Source organism: Nycticebus coucang, chromosome 7 (genome assembly GCF_027406575.1).
Source record: "Nycticebus coucang isolate mNycCou1 chromosome 7, mNycCou1.pri, whole genome shotgun sequence".
Classification (NCBI taxonomy): domain Eukaryota; kingdom Metazoa; phylum Chordata; class Mammalia; order Primates; family Lorisidae; genus Nycticebus; species Nycticebus coucang.
In genome coordinates, this window is record NC_069786.1 from 83,182,935 (window position 1) to 83,198,873 (window position 15,939).

Here is a 15,939-nt window from a genome sequence, read left to right on the forward strand (position 1 = left end):
TCTGAATCATTCACACAGCATATAATGATATTCATAGAATGTGCAGGTTTCCCCTCTTTACATTCTATCTCCATGGAATTATACCACTTACTGAAATTCAGGATAAGGGTACTACTCTTGGATCAGTGGGAAGCTGTAGAATTCTTGCCAGGAGACAGCATTTTCCCTTTGCTATTACACATCCCTTTTCTGTTGTGTCTTCAAGCGCTATGCTTTATTATTAGTCGATTGACCATAGCTACTGCATTGGGATGTATCACCCAAAATCAAGGTGAAGTACATTTCAAAAATGTAAGCAGGTGATCTTAAAACTAGAAATCTATTTTAATGCAAAATAATAGCTAGGTTGTGTCAATACATAACCTAAATAGAGGAAAGAAAATTTGTCATTGGTCCTGGCAAATAATTCATTTAAATGTAAAGTTGAATATAATTCATTTAGCATACTTGTAGTGACATTTATGAAATAGGAAGACATATGATGTCAGTTTTGGTAACAGGATCATTATAACATTATAACATACATTAGTTGGTTTTAAAAATAGATTGTTTCCTATAACTCACCATTGAAATCATCTAAAAGCAATACAAATTTAGTAATTGCAAACTCTCTCTATAATTATTAGTCTGTCCAAGTTTTTCCTTTCCTCTTGAATCCATTTTACCAGTGCTAAAAATCTAAGAGTATTTCTCCATTCATCAATTTCAAATGTGTTTTCATTAAATTACACATAATAAAACGTGGGCTTTGTAGCTATGAGTACTACAAGTTACTAAATTTTTTTCCCTCATAATTCTCACCATTAAAACAGTACTTACTTCATAGCATTCTTAATGGAGTCTAAAAGTGTTTAGGCATGCAAAACTCTTAGAATACCAAGTGAGAACTCAAATAGTCCTTGTCTAACCCACACTGGCTTAAACAATTAAGTGGATGTAGTGGCTCAGTTCCCAAGTATCTGGATGTAGGGGAAATTCAGGCACTGTTTTTCTAGTTCTGTTTCTCCACAGTTACTTTACTTCTGCACTTGTCTCTTTTTGGCTCATACTTAGGCTGGCTCATGATTATATGGTGTTTAACTAACAAGGCTCCTCCAAGGAAAGGTGGAGAAAGAAGGTTGTTTCCTAGAACCATACAATGAAGGTACTCAAAGTAACTTTTATTAAGCCATTTCTCAGTCTACCATAACCAATTGTATAAAACCAATTGATCCAGGCTTTAGCCATACTGTTTTCCATAACGACTACCACTCCACTGCTGGCAAGGAAGATAGGGCCATCTATAGAGCCAGAGGTGGAACCAAGCCACCAAAGTACAGTTACTTCTCAGGGGAAAGAAGAGTTAGCATTAAGCACCAGACACGTGGATGAGCTATCTTGGATACTCCAACCAGTCAAGCCTCCAATGATATCAGGCCCCAGGCAAAATTTAGTCGACAACAGATAATAAGAAATAATAAAGTGTTCTTATTTTAAGATTTGGCAGTGGATTTTTACATGGTAAAGCAGCTGACAGTACATTTCTTTAGTTTCCATGGTTTTCTCTGGTTTTTCTATTTATGTACCCTCGAATGAGAAGATTTCTATTCATATGCAGGGTTGCTAATGGAAAATGTGCACATTATCTTTGGCCCTTTGAAGTCTGCTTGAAGCATATTTCAGAATCTACAGCAGGTGAGCATGTTGATATGCCTAACTCACAACACAAGTCCCACTTTGTCTTGGAGCATTCACCTCCAGTGGAGATGCAGCTATAATCGCCTATACCCACCTACTAGTTATCTTACACATTATCTTACATGTAGAATAAATGGAGTACATGAAAAAAGATACAATTCCACGTGTCAGCTCCCCTGTGCCACGTTACGTGTTAGGCTCTCACCTCCTGTGGTCTAGGAACTGTTGTTCTCACACATCTGTATTTCTTGCAGTTTTTCCTGAAACTTGTTTGTCTCTGACAAGAGTTGGGGGAAAGGACTAATATCAAATACGGCGCAACAGATTTCAGTTCTCAGAAAAATAACATTCAGACAGGAGGAAAAAAAATCTTCATTTGACTTAAACTCTGGATTTTTTTCTATCAGTCAGGGAAAAAAATAGAGGTGAAAAAAATCATCTTCTCACTTCCTTTTGAACTGACAGATTTGTTCTGTTCTGGCAACATAGCACAGTTCTTCTGGTCATGACATTGATGACAATTCCTTCCAAAATATGGTTTATAGGTTGACTCAATTTTGTTTTCTCTTTGCTGAATGTTTAATATTATCTGTGACTTCTTAAATCCTTTCATTGGATTGACTTCTTAATGATAGATAATATGTAATCACACCTCTTACAGATACATAACATTTTAAAACTTTTACCTGTTTCTATTCTCTTTTTGTATATAGTAGAGTTAAAAACAATATATGAATATATTAGAAGGATATAGATGGTATTAAAGAAAGAACCGCCATACTATTTTCCATAATGGCTATATAACTTAAAGTCTTACCAACACGTTGTAAAAGCTTTCGATGTAGAGTGGGACTTGAATGAAGAATGTCACAAGGATTAACTAATTAATTAATTAAATTATATTCCACTTATATTTTTTAAAATATAAGCCAAAAAAATCCACAATATTGGCTAAAGAGCAGCCTTGCAATAATCTCAAGGATCTCTAAAAAAGATGCCACACACTAAGTATCTCAAAGGAAGTACACAAAACATTGAATGCTATAAAAATCAACATACAAATGTGATTAAAATAAGTAATCTAACAGAAATAAATACAGGCAGTCCCTGGGTGAATGAGACAGGATCTATAGGTTTGTTCTGAAGTTGAATTTGTATGTAAGTTGGAACAGGTACATTTACCTTTCACGTGTAATAGCCTCTGTAAATGCAAGTCATATATCAGTTGGATGTTTGCAACTCTGGGACTTACTATAATAGGCTCCATTCGTATATCAGATGTTTGTAACTCAGGGAATGCATGTATGGCAAAATACTAAACTTCTAAAATTCAACTTTGGTTGACCAGAATGGGACTAAGCTCAAAAATAATGGGCGGTGCCTGTGGCTAAAAGGAGTATTCCAGAGGTGGCAGGTTCAAACCTAGCCCCGGCCAAAAACTGCAAAAAAAAAAAGAAACCCCACAAAATATTCTGATATACAAATGAATTAATAATACCCTTTTCAGACTCAGAGAAATTTTGGGAAAATATATATGCTCATAATGCCAAGACACTTTTAAACAATATGCATCAAACCTGTCTCTCTATCTCTCTTTTACTCTGTCAACTAAAAGAAATTGGTTTCATAATCAAAAAGTTTTTATTTTCTTGGTTTTGAAAGAATTCCCTTTATGTTCATTTCAAAATACCAAGTCTCCCAGTTTTAGTACATTGTACACGTTAAATGTACGTATCCAACATAAGATTTACAATATTGCAAATAGACTTCACTATTATTTTGGAAGATTTTTATATAGCATGGGGGAATCTAAATTCTAATGTAAACCACTAAATACCTGAGTGGTTCAAGAAATAAATGGAGTTCTCCTTTCTAATGCCATGTGCATTGTAACATTCCCAAACTGGGACCAAGTTCTCCTCTACAAATAAGTATGTTCCCTTGAAAACTTATGAAGGAGCAGACTACAAGTAGATTCTTATTTTATGTCATGACTTGTAATATTTGTGACAAAAAAAGTGAATTACAATTTGCTTTTTGTGGTCAACCATCAAACTTCGATTAAGATAGGATTCACGTAAATAGTCTATTTTGGAAGAAATCCCAGTTGGCAAGGTACAGAAATGGGGAAGTGAGAAAGAGAAAGGAAAAAATCAATAAAGGAACAGTTCAACAAACAAAAAATTCAGAAATGGCAATCCTACTTTATTTTTCCATGTTTCTTACCTTTCATCATTACCCTCTCATTTCTTTTCATAATCATTGGCTCTTTATCTTCTCTCTCTCTCTCTTTTTTTTCTTTTATTTGTTTTATTTTTTAACTGGATTGAAATGTTGTAATGTTGCTTTGGTCACTTGGGACTATTAAGGCAAAAAGTGTTTGTTCTTTTTGCAATTAAGAAATATTTTCTTTAACCTAATTGGAGCGTATTCATTTATTAGTTTAGCTAAATCTGTAGGTAGTAATTAGATGAAAGATAGATAGATAAAAGTTCCTTTAGCTTAAAAATCTCCCAATCCTTGGGAATGCTACCTGATATAGTACAAAACACACAAATATACACAAAAATAAGATAATCACTGAAATATTGACAATGTGAAATTTTGGAAACAACCTATAAGCCCATACATAAGAGAAAGAATATGCCCCTTTTTTTTTTTTTTTTTTGTTTTAAACATTCTCTTTACTTGACTTTGATTTCCATTTCCTCAGCTACCACTCCCATTTCTCTGCTTCCTTAAAAGCAAAGCTCCAGGAACACTTGTCTATATTTGCTGTCTCACATTCTTAACATTCCAACCTCTTTTAAAACCAGTCAGATCAGACTTTCCACCAAAACAGCAGTGGAAATCCAACATCACCAATGACGCCCACCTGGATAATTCAATGATCAATCCTTAGTTTTCTTCTTACTTGACCTGAGGGGGAGCATCTGATAAAGTTGATCACTTCCTTCTGTAAAAAACACTCATTTGGATTCCAAGTCCTCACATTCCTCTGATGTTCTTTTACCTCCCTGGATGCTCCTTCTCTGTATCTGTTGTACATCCATCCTTTTACCTCTCACTTCTTTGTGTTGAAAGCCCCAGCCCTCAGTCCTTGGAGCCAACAGTCTCTAGAGCCCTCAGTCCTTGGATCCCTCCCCTGTGCATATTTACTTTCCTGTGATTTCATTTAGTCTCACGACTTCAAATAGTATCTGTTTGCCCCTCCAGATTCACTCCTCTTGACTACTTTGTGCCTAAAAGGTTGACATTTCCCTCAGACCTCCATCAGGCAATTGTGCTCATAAAACTTTTTCCCTACATCTTAGTAGCCATTCTCTTCTCTGGGGCTTTAAGGTCTAGGTTTAGCAAACGCTCTCTGCTATTACTAGCTTTAGTGTGTCACACTATACACTGCTGCTTTCCATACATTCTTCCCCAAACCACGTAATCATTTTCTTTATTACATTTTCCTCACTTACCTAACTCAACTGTGGCATTTGTTGAAGGCGTGTATAATAAAATTCATACTTACCTTGAAATGAAAGATTTAAAGATTGTAAAATACATTTTGCACCTTCATTACTATATGTGAAATAGTAGAGTCATCTGACTAAAGATAAATAAATTCACACTGCAGAATTCCTAGAATCAAATGTAGAAAAATCATCCTTATTGAGGGAAATGTAACATGAAAATAAATGAATATTCCAGCAGGGGCTAAGCAAATATTTAAATCTTCAAATACCTCAGTCTGGTTAAATCCCAGAAGAGAAGACACTGAGATACCAGAAGCAGAATTCATACTTGTAGGAATGAATGAACAATAAAACACAGGTAATGATCTAATAATGAACTACATCCCCATGACACCCAAGAATGAGCACCCTAAAAATGCTGCTTGAGTAAATTTGCACATGATATTTGCTGTCACCTGCCAGCATTGCTGTGCATGGTTGCCACAGAATTCCGTCTCTGTCTTTTCAAATATTGTTAACTTGAAGAATCCATAAATCATGGGAATCCTCTCTCAATCTGCAGCTAAATGGGAACAAATTATAGAAGGCATAATATTCAATCTTTTGTCCTCATTTAACCAACAACAAACTCCTCACTTAACTGAACACTCTCCCACCAGGAAACACAAATTTAATCCTATGAATACCAATTATCAATTATAAAAGAATAACATACTAGCTAGGACTTAACATTTTTTAATTGACAAGTCGACTGGCCTAAACAATAAAGGAAAATTTTTATCCAAATAAATAAAATTTCAGAGGCAGGTCTGGATTCCTGCAAGTTATAATCCAGTGGCAAAAAAGGTTGCCATAAAACCGGCTTCCCTTTAACTCTCTAGAGCAACTCTCTAGTCTCCCCTCACTGGTCTCTTTAATCCTTCAGCCACACACTGCTTCTTAGTACCCATCGACACAACATTTGGATTATTCCCTTGTGATCAATAAAGGCTGCCATACTCCAGGCCTCACATACTAACATTTTCTTCCTCCAAAGTGAAGTCCTTTAATCCCTGCCTCTCAATATCCCTAAGTGCGAAATGTACCCCATTTTAATGCCACCACTGTGATCAGTGGCATTCTCCTATAATGTATAAAATATGAGAATTTGGGAAAAGCTCTAAGAGTAGAAATTAGTCAACTATTACCAGCAGAACTGTTAGCTTATTTTCCAAACCAAAGCCCTTTTGAGAGTTAAAGTAGATGCTATGAGAAATTAGGCCAGTGGAATCATTGTAATTCAGGCTAGTCACGTACAAACTGGGAAACATGCCCCCTTGAAGCTGCAGACCTCCATTCCCAACTGCTGCCAACTCTACTTTGAAGTTTTAAGGGCACCTAGAATGAAATGTGATTAAATCAATATATTCTCTTCCAAACTTAGTCCTTTTCCAGTATTCCCTTTGTCAGTGAATGGCACCACCATCCATCTAGAAACACAATGAAGAATCTGGCAGAATTATACTTGATAACAACCTTCCTGTTCTTCACTCAGTCTTTTTGTAAAATATTTTTAAAGCATTCAAACTCCCCATCTGCATGGTAACCTCACTAGGCTACTTTTCACTATCTCTTAATGAGACTACTATAATAACTATCAAAGTGGTATCTCCCACATTAATATTTGCCTTTACCCAGTCTAGACTAATATTTTCAAAACCCAAATTTGATCACGGCAGCTACTTGCTTGAAATGATTCAGTGGTGTCTTAGTGATCTTAGGAATCAAAATCCTTTACTTAATAGGCAGTGTCCACCCATATTAAGTCTGACCTGGCTGTGCCTGCCCTCACTAACTGCCTTCTTCTACTGCCCTTGCTCTTTAGTAGCGATCTCCTGCCACATTAGTTTTTGTTCATTTTCTTAAACATGTTTTGTTAGTTTGCCAAGGTGGCTATGACAAAGTGCCACAATCTGGTGGCTTGAAACAATAGAAACTGACTGCCATATGGTTCTGGAGGCCATAATTCTGATATCAAGGCATCACCAGAGACATGGTCCCCTGAAACTTGTCAAGGGAATTCTTCCTTATCTTTTTCTAGCATCTGGTGGTTGCTGGCAATCACTGAGGTTACTTGGTTTGCAGCTTTCAACATTTCAGTCTCTGACATCATCATCACATGACATTGTCCCTGCGTCTAATCTCCTCTTACAACACAGTCATACTGGATGAAGGACCCATCCTATTCCAGTATAACCTGAGCAAAACAACTGATTATATCTACAATGACTCTATTTCCAAATAAGGTTGCATGTTGAGTTATTGAGGTAGAACTTCAACATATCCCTTTAGGGACACAATTCAATCCATAACATGCTATTTTCCCTTTAGCCATGGACTTTTTTTTTTTTTTTTTCCTTCTGAGATAGAGTCTCACTATGTCACCCTCAGTAGAGTGCTGTGCATCAAAGCTCAGCAACCTCAAACTCCTGTGCTTAAGCAATTCTCTTGCCTTAGCCTCCCAATAGCTCTGACTACAGGCGCCCACCACAATGCCCAACTATTTTTTGTTGCAATTGTCACTGTTGCTTAGCTGGCCCGGGGCCAGGTTTGAACCCAGCAGCCTTGGTGAATGTGGCTGGTGCCGTAAACACTGTGCTATGAGCACCAGGCCTAGCCATGGGCTTTTTGCATGTGCTTTTCCGTCTGCAGGAACAGTCTTACCTCTTGTGTGTTTGATTGTTCTTGTTCTTCAATCTCAACTCAAAAGTCACTTCGTTAAGGAAGATTTCTTTTGCACAGTGTGTAAGTCAACTTTTCCCATTATACACTATCTCTATACCATATATAATTCCTTCATAAGAAATTATCACACTTATACTTTCACTTACTCCTTATTATTTCATGTATTATTTACCATAATGCCTAGCCTATGCACAAAGGAAAAATTTAATATATCTAGTTTTTTAATGAATGAAGTAATGAAAATAAGTGGCAGTTTTTCTGATATCCTAAATTTGTACAGAAAAATTTACCTTTCCCCAGCTTTTAGCTTAATACTCCTGAATACAGAAATCAGTAACCTCCCGAGATATTTTAAGCTGTAAGTATCCCTCTTAGTTTTAGAACATTTATTCTGTTCCTCTAAACTCATCTGTTAGTGCCATTGGCATGCTGAATACCCGGGAGTCTAGACACTGTAATCTCTTTTCTAACATGATTTTTTTTTTAGTTTTAAATTCTTTAAGACAGGAGGCAAAAATCAAAGAAAATATATATTTGTAATATATTTGTAAATTATATTGAACACCCATAAAATGTCAAAATCAACTAAAAATCTGAATTATATAAGGAGCTGCCAAAGCAATTTGTTTTTGATCTATCCTTTCTGTTTAAGTATGTTATCATTTTCTTCACTTGAGTTAAAACTTTCTTTTGTCAAGCTTCTGTGTTGACACAATTGAGTAATGCAAAAAGCACCAGATTTTCTACTGAAAGTATAGAACACACTTTCATCTTCGCACAGTCCTGCATTACCTCAGCATGTAATAGGGCAATTTTATTTGAACAAGAATAGACAGGCTTTCAGCTTCAGGTTGTCCTATGCATCAATCAAATATTTTACTGTGGTTTGTTTTAGTTCTCTAAATGTTATCTGTGGGAATTGTTGTCAAATTCTTTTTCTTGTTTTTTTTTTACTTATGCCAATCGACATGAACAATACAGCCAACTGCTACAGAACAGTTAACATAGGAGAGAAGGAGACTGAGAGACAAGGTGGAGGGTTGAGGACAGATAATATTCTGAAAATATAAGACATAATGATGCTTCTAGACTTTACTTGTACTAAAGACTCCTTCCTAATTTGTTCTCTGTAAACTCTCTTATTCCTTTCAACTTAAATTCTTTTCTTAAAAAAGTTATGCTTACACTCCTTAACTCTTCTACAATGAAACAAGTAATGAGTTGAGTTCATAAATATTACTTGCATAATTAAGGGCAAGTATACATATATAATGCATACATGTGTATGTGTATAATTAATATATGATATATTTATATATAAAGGCAAAAATTTGTTTCTATATCCACATACTTTCTTTAAAGGCAACCTTGGATATCAAAGAAAACATGCTATTTCTTTAAAGACTCCATTTCAGACCTATATTAAATGATAAAGGGTTTTTCATGTCAGGATATCATAGACCTATAAATCTGCTGAACTTATCCCAAGATCTCAGTATGTTTGAAGTTTCTTCATGACTTCCACATGCCTAAAAGATATATCTAACACATTATATCTATAATATACTTCAATATTTTATTCTAAAAATTGAGTATATCAAAACATGTCTCTTTATCTCATTTATTACTATCATACTCTGAAAAGTAAATTTTCACAGATCCCTGGTCATTTTTATTTTTCATTTCCTACTTTAGAATGCTTTCATCCTCACTTTATGCCATACTTAATTTCTGTAGATTCCAATGTATATGCAATCTTGAATAAATGTATAATTTTGATTTTAATGAATAACATAACTCAAGGCTTAACTACAGAAAATGTGCCTCCAAAATGGTTCAATGTTAAACTTCTCTAGATATATTTTTGAGTCTATATATCACATATACTTCAAAACTAAAGTTAATTTCTGAATTTTTGCTTTTATTGCAAAAATTCAATTTTCATATGGAAAAATTTCAATAATTTATTATAATTAGCTGAGTTAGAGATAAACACCTCTGGCTAGCTTTGAAACATTTATAAATACCAGGCCTATGCCAACCAGATAGGCAACACCAGCAAAGAAAAAATTAAAATGTGTTGAGTACCTGAACACCAGTAGCCGTGATGTATGTGTTGTCTTAGTTATCTCACTAAAGTCTCAAAACTCAGAAAGGTGGGCCTGGATATGTTTTATAAAGGTAAATGAGCATAAATATTTGAGGAATATGGTGGTATAAGAAGCACCAGAAATCTGTCAAGACTGAATCATCAAGAAATAGATCTATAAACACATTATATTACAATTAGCAAAAGTGATTGAATTAGTAATCAAAGATCTTCCGACAAAGAGATGGACCTGATAGTTTTATTAATGAATTCTACCAAACTATAAAGAACTAATACCAATATTTCTCAAACTGTTCTAAAAAATTGAAGAAGGAAAACTTATAAACTTATTCTGTGAAGCCAGCATTACCTTGACACTAAAGCCAAACCAAGACATTACAAGAAAACAATAGACCAGAGTCTCTTACAAACTTGATGTAAAAATTCTCAAGAAAAAGCCCATCAGATCAAATTCTACAGCATATTAAAAGGATTGTACACATATACTATGACCAAGTGGGATTCATTCGTGGAATGCCAGGATTGATTCAACACATGAAGATCAATTGGCAAAATACACCAGATAAGCAAGATGAAAGGATTAAAAACATAATTACCTCACTTGATGCAAAAAAGGAATTTGATAAAATTTAATACACTTCCATGATAAAAACACTCAAAAAAGTAGGAAAACGGTACCTCAACATAATCCAAACCCATAGCAAATATCATACTCAATAAAAAAAGGAATGAAAATTTTCTCCAAGATCGCATATGAGACAAGAGCGCCCTCTTTTGCCATTTCCATTCAATATAGTACTGAAAGTTCTAACTAGAGCAATCGGGCAAGAAAAAAAATGCAAGGATATTTTTTACAGAGATATTTTTACAACTATGTTTTGTGTTATTTACAACCACTAAAATGTGGAAGCAAATTAAGTGTCCATCGAAGGATGAATGGATTAACAAAATGTATTACAAATATCATTCGGCTTTAAAAAGGCTGAAAATTCTGACATACATGAAACTATACATGAAACTTGAAGATATGCCAAGTGACATAACTAGTCACACAAAAACTGTATGATTACACTTACATGAGGTAGAGTAGTCAAAATCATAAACAGATAGTAGAGTGGTGGTTGCCAGTAGGAGTGATGGGGGGGTTGTTGTTTGATGGGTAAAGAGCTAAAAAATTTAAATTTTACAGGATGCAAAGGGTTATGGAGATGGAAAGTGTCAATGGTTGCATAATACCATGGATGTACATTTAATACCACTTAAAATAGTCATGCCAGCAAATTTTATGGGTGTTACACCACAATTTTTAACAACTAGAATTTTTTTAAATGATTATGAATTTTTTCATGATTATGAATTTTTTAGCTTAATAATGGAACACCTTGGTGAAAAGGGCATGGGGAGGGATTTAGCTCTCCTAACAAGCATGAGAGAACTCGCCAGACAAAAGCATTAGTGAACTGACAGTCTCTGCACTTGTGGTGTTGAGAGGCACGAGATTGGTTCTCTATTAGGCTGGAGGAAAAGGCAGTCAGGAGTGTGCACCTTCTATCACCAACCTGCTTACTCTCTACTCGGTCGCTTCTTCTGCCTGCAGAATGCCAGCACGGAGTCTCTCTGCTGAAGATCACTAAGCTCTGCTAAAGACTAAGATCTATTCTACCTCACCCTCAAAGACTATCTCTCTCTCTCTCTCCCTTCTGCTAAGGTAAACAGCCCTCAGGCACCTAAAAGCAATTGTTCCTGAGCAAGATAACAGCATAGCGGTCCGTGGAACACAGCTAGATAGGCTGGGGCCGGAGACCAACCAGTCCCAGGCCCTGATAAGTGGCGTCCACTAAGGGACCCCGATAATAATGAATTAAGTAACTTTTTCTAGTGAAACATCTGCAAACCAGATTATAAATTTTTTCATGGTTATGAATTTTTTTAAAGGATAATGAATTAAGTAACTTATTTCTAGTGATGTCCATAAACCAGATAGTTGTTCTTTCCATGACTGTGCCTACTACAACCCCTTCTCAGTCACTTGTACTTGCCCAGCTCTCCTATATACCCCCACATATATCCCCAACTAATACCTATACTTCTCAAACTATTGTTAAAAACTGACGAAGGAAGACTTACAAACTCAAGAATTCTAGGCACATTGTTCTGTTTGCTGTTTCCTAACATAGCCTGCTGGTTTCTACCCTGCCTTTGTGCAGCTGGCTTCTCCTATGTAAATAGTAACTATTTTCAAGATCTTCCTTGAGTTCTTCCTCCCTGAAGTTTTTCCTGATGACATTTTTTCTCTCCTTTTCTTTTTTGTCCCCTCTGTTATGCACTTTCAAATACTCATTTTGCAGCACTATTTTATTTGTCCTTTACTTCTCTCTCCTCCCTTCACTTTAAAATGCCTGAAAAGCCAGAGTCAAGGATATCCCTGAAAGCACCCACAAAGCCTTTGGCAGTCAATAGGAAATCGTATTAAATAAATACCATTTGAAATTTTAAACTGGAGGGTTACTTGAAGGTAATGATAGAAAAGTCAGAAGAACAAGAAAAGTGCTATGGCAGCTGACAGCAATCCTGCTCCCAGGGAAGTGGGGGGCCAGGACTTGGAGAGAAGTGGTTAAGGTCCAGTGCAGCCCTTGTGCCAGGCAGGTGTGCATATGGACTCCTGTAGCCTTGCCACGAGCCCATTAGAGTGAGTGTGTGTGTGTCTGTTCTTTTCTGTAAATGCCATCTGGATTACTTTTGCCAATGTCATTATACTTGGCCTAAAAGTAAAAGGGACATTTTAAATTATAGCTCTGCCCATAGGAAAGGGGATGATATCCTAGACATTATAAGAGGTTTGTAGTAGACGGTGTTGTCATTTCTGATGTTCTAAACCTCCCTTTGCTGTCTAGAATAAAAATAGAGCAATTTGTATGAATATTAGATTCTATCATTGAAGGGGTTTATTTCATTTGTGAGCCAGTAGTGATTTTTAAAGCCAGTAGTACTGGTGGATACACCATTGGAAGTCAGAGCCCTTGCCCTTGATTACATAAGATGTACATACTTACATGCAGAAGCTAATAAGGTAAGGCAGCTAGAACTATTGTATCCCCAGCACCGACATGTTGGGTGCTCAATAAACAGTGGGTGAATTAGTGAATGAATGAATGCCAGGGCTCTGCCTAGGAGCTTTTAAGGACATTGTTTTTGTATTATAAAGATTCAAGAGAAAACAGCTACCCAAACGTACTCCTCTTATATACTACTCATGAGCAAATATGTTCATTCATCTCACTGATCTTAAGTCAGCATTTCACTCTCTAAAATCAGGAGAAAAGTAGTTAGAGCTAAGGTCATAATCCTATCTTATGTCACAATCCAATCCCTAAGTGAATGACATTTTGAAGCAAAAGATATATTCTTGGAGGTAGAAATATCCAAAAAATAATAAATGCTATAACCAAATAAAATTGCTTTCTTCCTGTCAGTAATGACCCAGGCCTCCCTAATGTGTAACTTACATTTAACTGGCAACCTTCTGGGCTACTCATATTAACTGCAACAGACTGAACAGCTTGAACTTCAATAAAATGTGCATTAAGTGAGTGAGTTAATTTAACCTCATTAATCCTCAACCCAATAGAACCATCTGAAGCCTCTGAAGCAGGCTGTGCTTCATCTACTACATAAACATGCCCTGTAGGAAATCAACACCCAGAATGTGCCATTGCTCTAGCTTCCAAGTTGTCACTGAGGGGTAAATGGCTGCATAATTGCCAGGATCAGGCTCCAACTTCATTATATGATTTACTCAATTTTATTATTGTAACAGTGAGATGAGTTCTCAGAACGTAAATTTCTTTCTGAACTTTTTCTTTTGGCCCTACTTCTCTATTGACTAAATATGGTCTAATTTATCAAAGAAAAAGATTCTTGTTCAAGTAACTTTTTCATGTTATCATTTAAGAGATGTATTTAAGGCTAATAAAAGACTATTCATTTCAAAAAAAAATTTAGCCCATTTGCCTCCTACACTTCCCCCTAAGTAGGATTAATTAAAGAAGCAGTAATAGCAGTTAATTTTCAGTATTTTACTCCAAAAGGGCTGAAGTTACAAAGTACTACGTTACTAACACAATTTCAGTGTTTAGTCATATATTTTGCTGTACATGAGACATGTTTATTTTATGTAATAGAGTGCAACTTTTGTGAATCTTGATCAACTTATGAATGAATATAAATAAAGTTACATTTGGGGTGCTGCATTGCTTTCCTATATTTAATGAAATTGAAGATACCTTTCATTTTGGAGCATGATTTGTTCATTTTATGTCCATGCAAAAAAACTAGTAGTACTATATTTGAACATACCTTTATTCCTTGTCAAGAAACAGCGAGATCTGGACATTTGATCTGGACCAAAGACCTTGAGTTTGGTCTCATTTTATGAGGGTTGCCCAAATTTGCAGGCAGACAATGTAACTATTCATTATTCAGCTCATGGGAATATACCGCCTGCTACCTCAATTAGTTTTTGTTTTCTTGTTTGTTTGTTTTCTCAATTAGTTTTTGCAATATTCACATCAGATAATTTATTCAATAACCTTTATTATAATATTTATACAAATAGAACTGTTCTGGTTTCTTTGCACTCACAAGTTAGATAACTTTGTTACTCAATAATCTTTATTTATTATACTGTTTATACAAATAGAACTATTCTGGTTTCTTTGCACGCACAGAACCCAAAATAGATACTAGTCTTCACTACCACGTCATAGTACACTAAACAGCTCCTGAGTCTTAAAAATAACTGTAACTTTACCACCAATAAACAACAAATACAAGCAGAGGAAGTACATATGTGAAAACATCTTTATGTTGAAAAGAAAGGATCTTTCCATAATTACTCAAGTGACGTAAAATACTATAAGCAAAAGAATTGTGAGCCTGATATGCACTATTAAAAAAAATACAGCAAAAATAGAATCTAAATTATTTAACAACTGTGTGGTCAAATATCTCTCAAGTTAAATCTCAAATGTTTTCATTTGGTACAAACATGTTTTCTTTATTAAAATAGCTTCATTAGATTTCCTCCTTACATTAGTTACAGAAATGAGTTAGTTCTTTGTTTTCTGACTCTGTTAAAGACAAGATGATGATAAAATCAAATGTATCATTGTTCTATCACCTTTGTTAAGGCAGTAGTTTTCAGAAAAGTATACTTGGGTTTTTTCCTCTGTGTTTTCTTTTATAAATTAATATGTAATTTCAATAAGTTGATGCATTGGTCTTTCTCAAAATTTTTATCAGTTACAGGGAGTTAAATGGATCCAAATCTTCATAGTATTATGACACAATAAAGCCAGTAACTCCAACTTTGGAGAAGGCAATATACAAAAGAAATTTTACTAAGATAGCCAAATATATTTTTGTTCTATAATGAAATATTAATTAAAATAACTTCCTGCTTGGCTAGTTCCCATACTTTTCTTACCAGGTAAACTCTCTATAGGCAAGCAGTTCAGTTATTTCATTTAGAACTGCCAGTTCCAGAAACACGACACTGCTCAAGTAAAACCCACTTTTAAAAAATATGTCCTGCCAGCACCGTTCTGTTATATTCATGGAAGACAGATTTTAAATTACTATTTAACTGAGTATAATTTTACCCCAAGAAACAATTTATGAAAATAACATAAATCAAATATGATAAAATCAGTAATAAATATTGTGAATAAAGGATTTTAGAAAAGACAAGCTATCTTTAGAGAAGGCAGAATGATTTACATTCCCAAAGTATAATGCATAACATCTTTTAAATCACATCCAAGATGTTGAAAAATATAAACATATGCACGTTCCCAGTACTGTAGGTAGAATGTATCTCCTGATAGCTGCTTACCTTTACATGCTCATATGTATGCTTTTATAGAACTCTGATTGCTTTGTAAAAAAACGTTTTTTGCAATATAT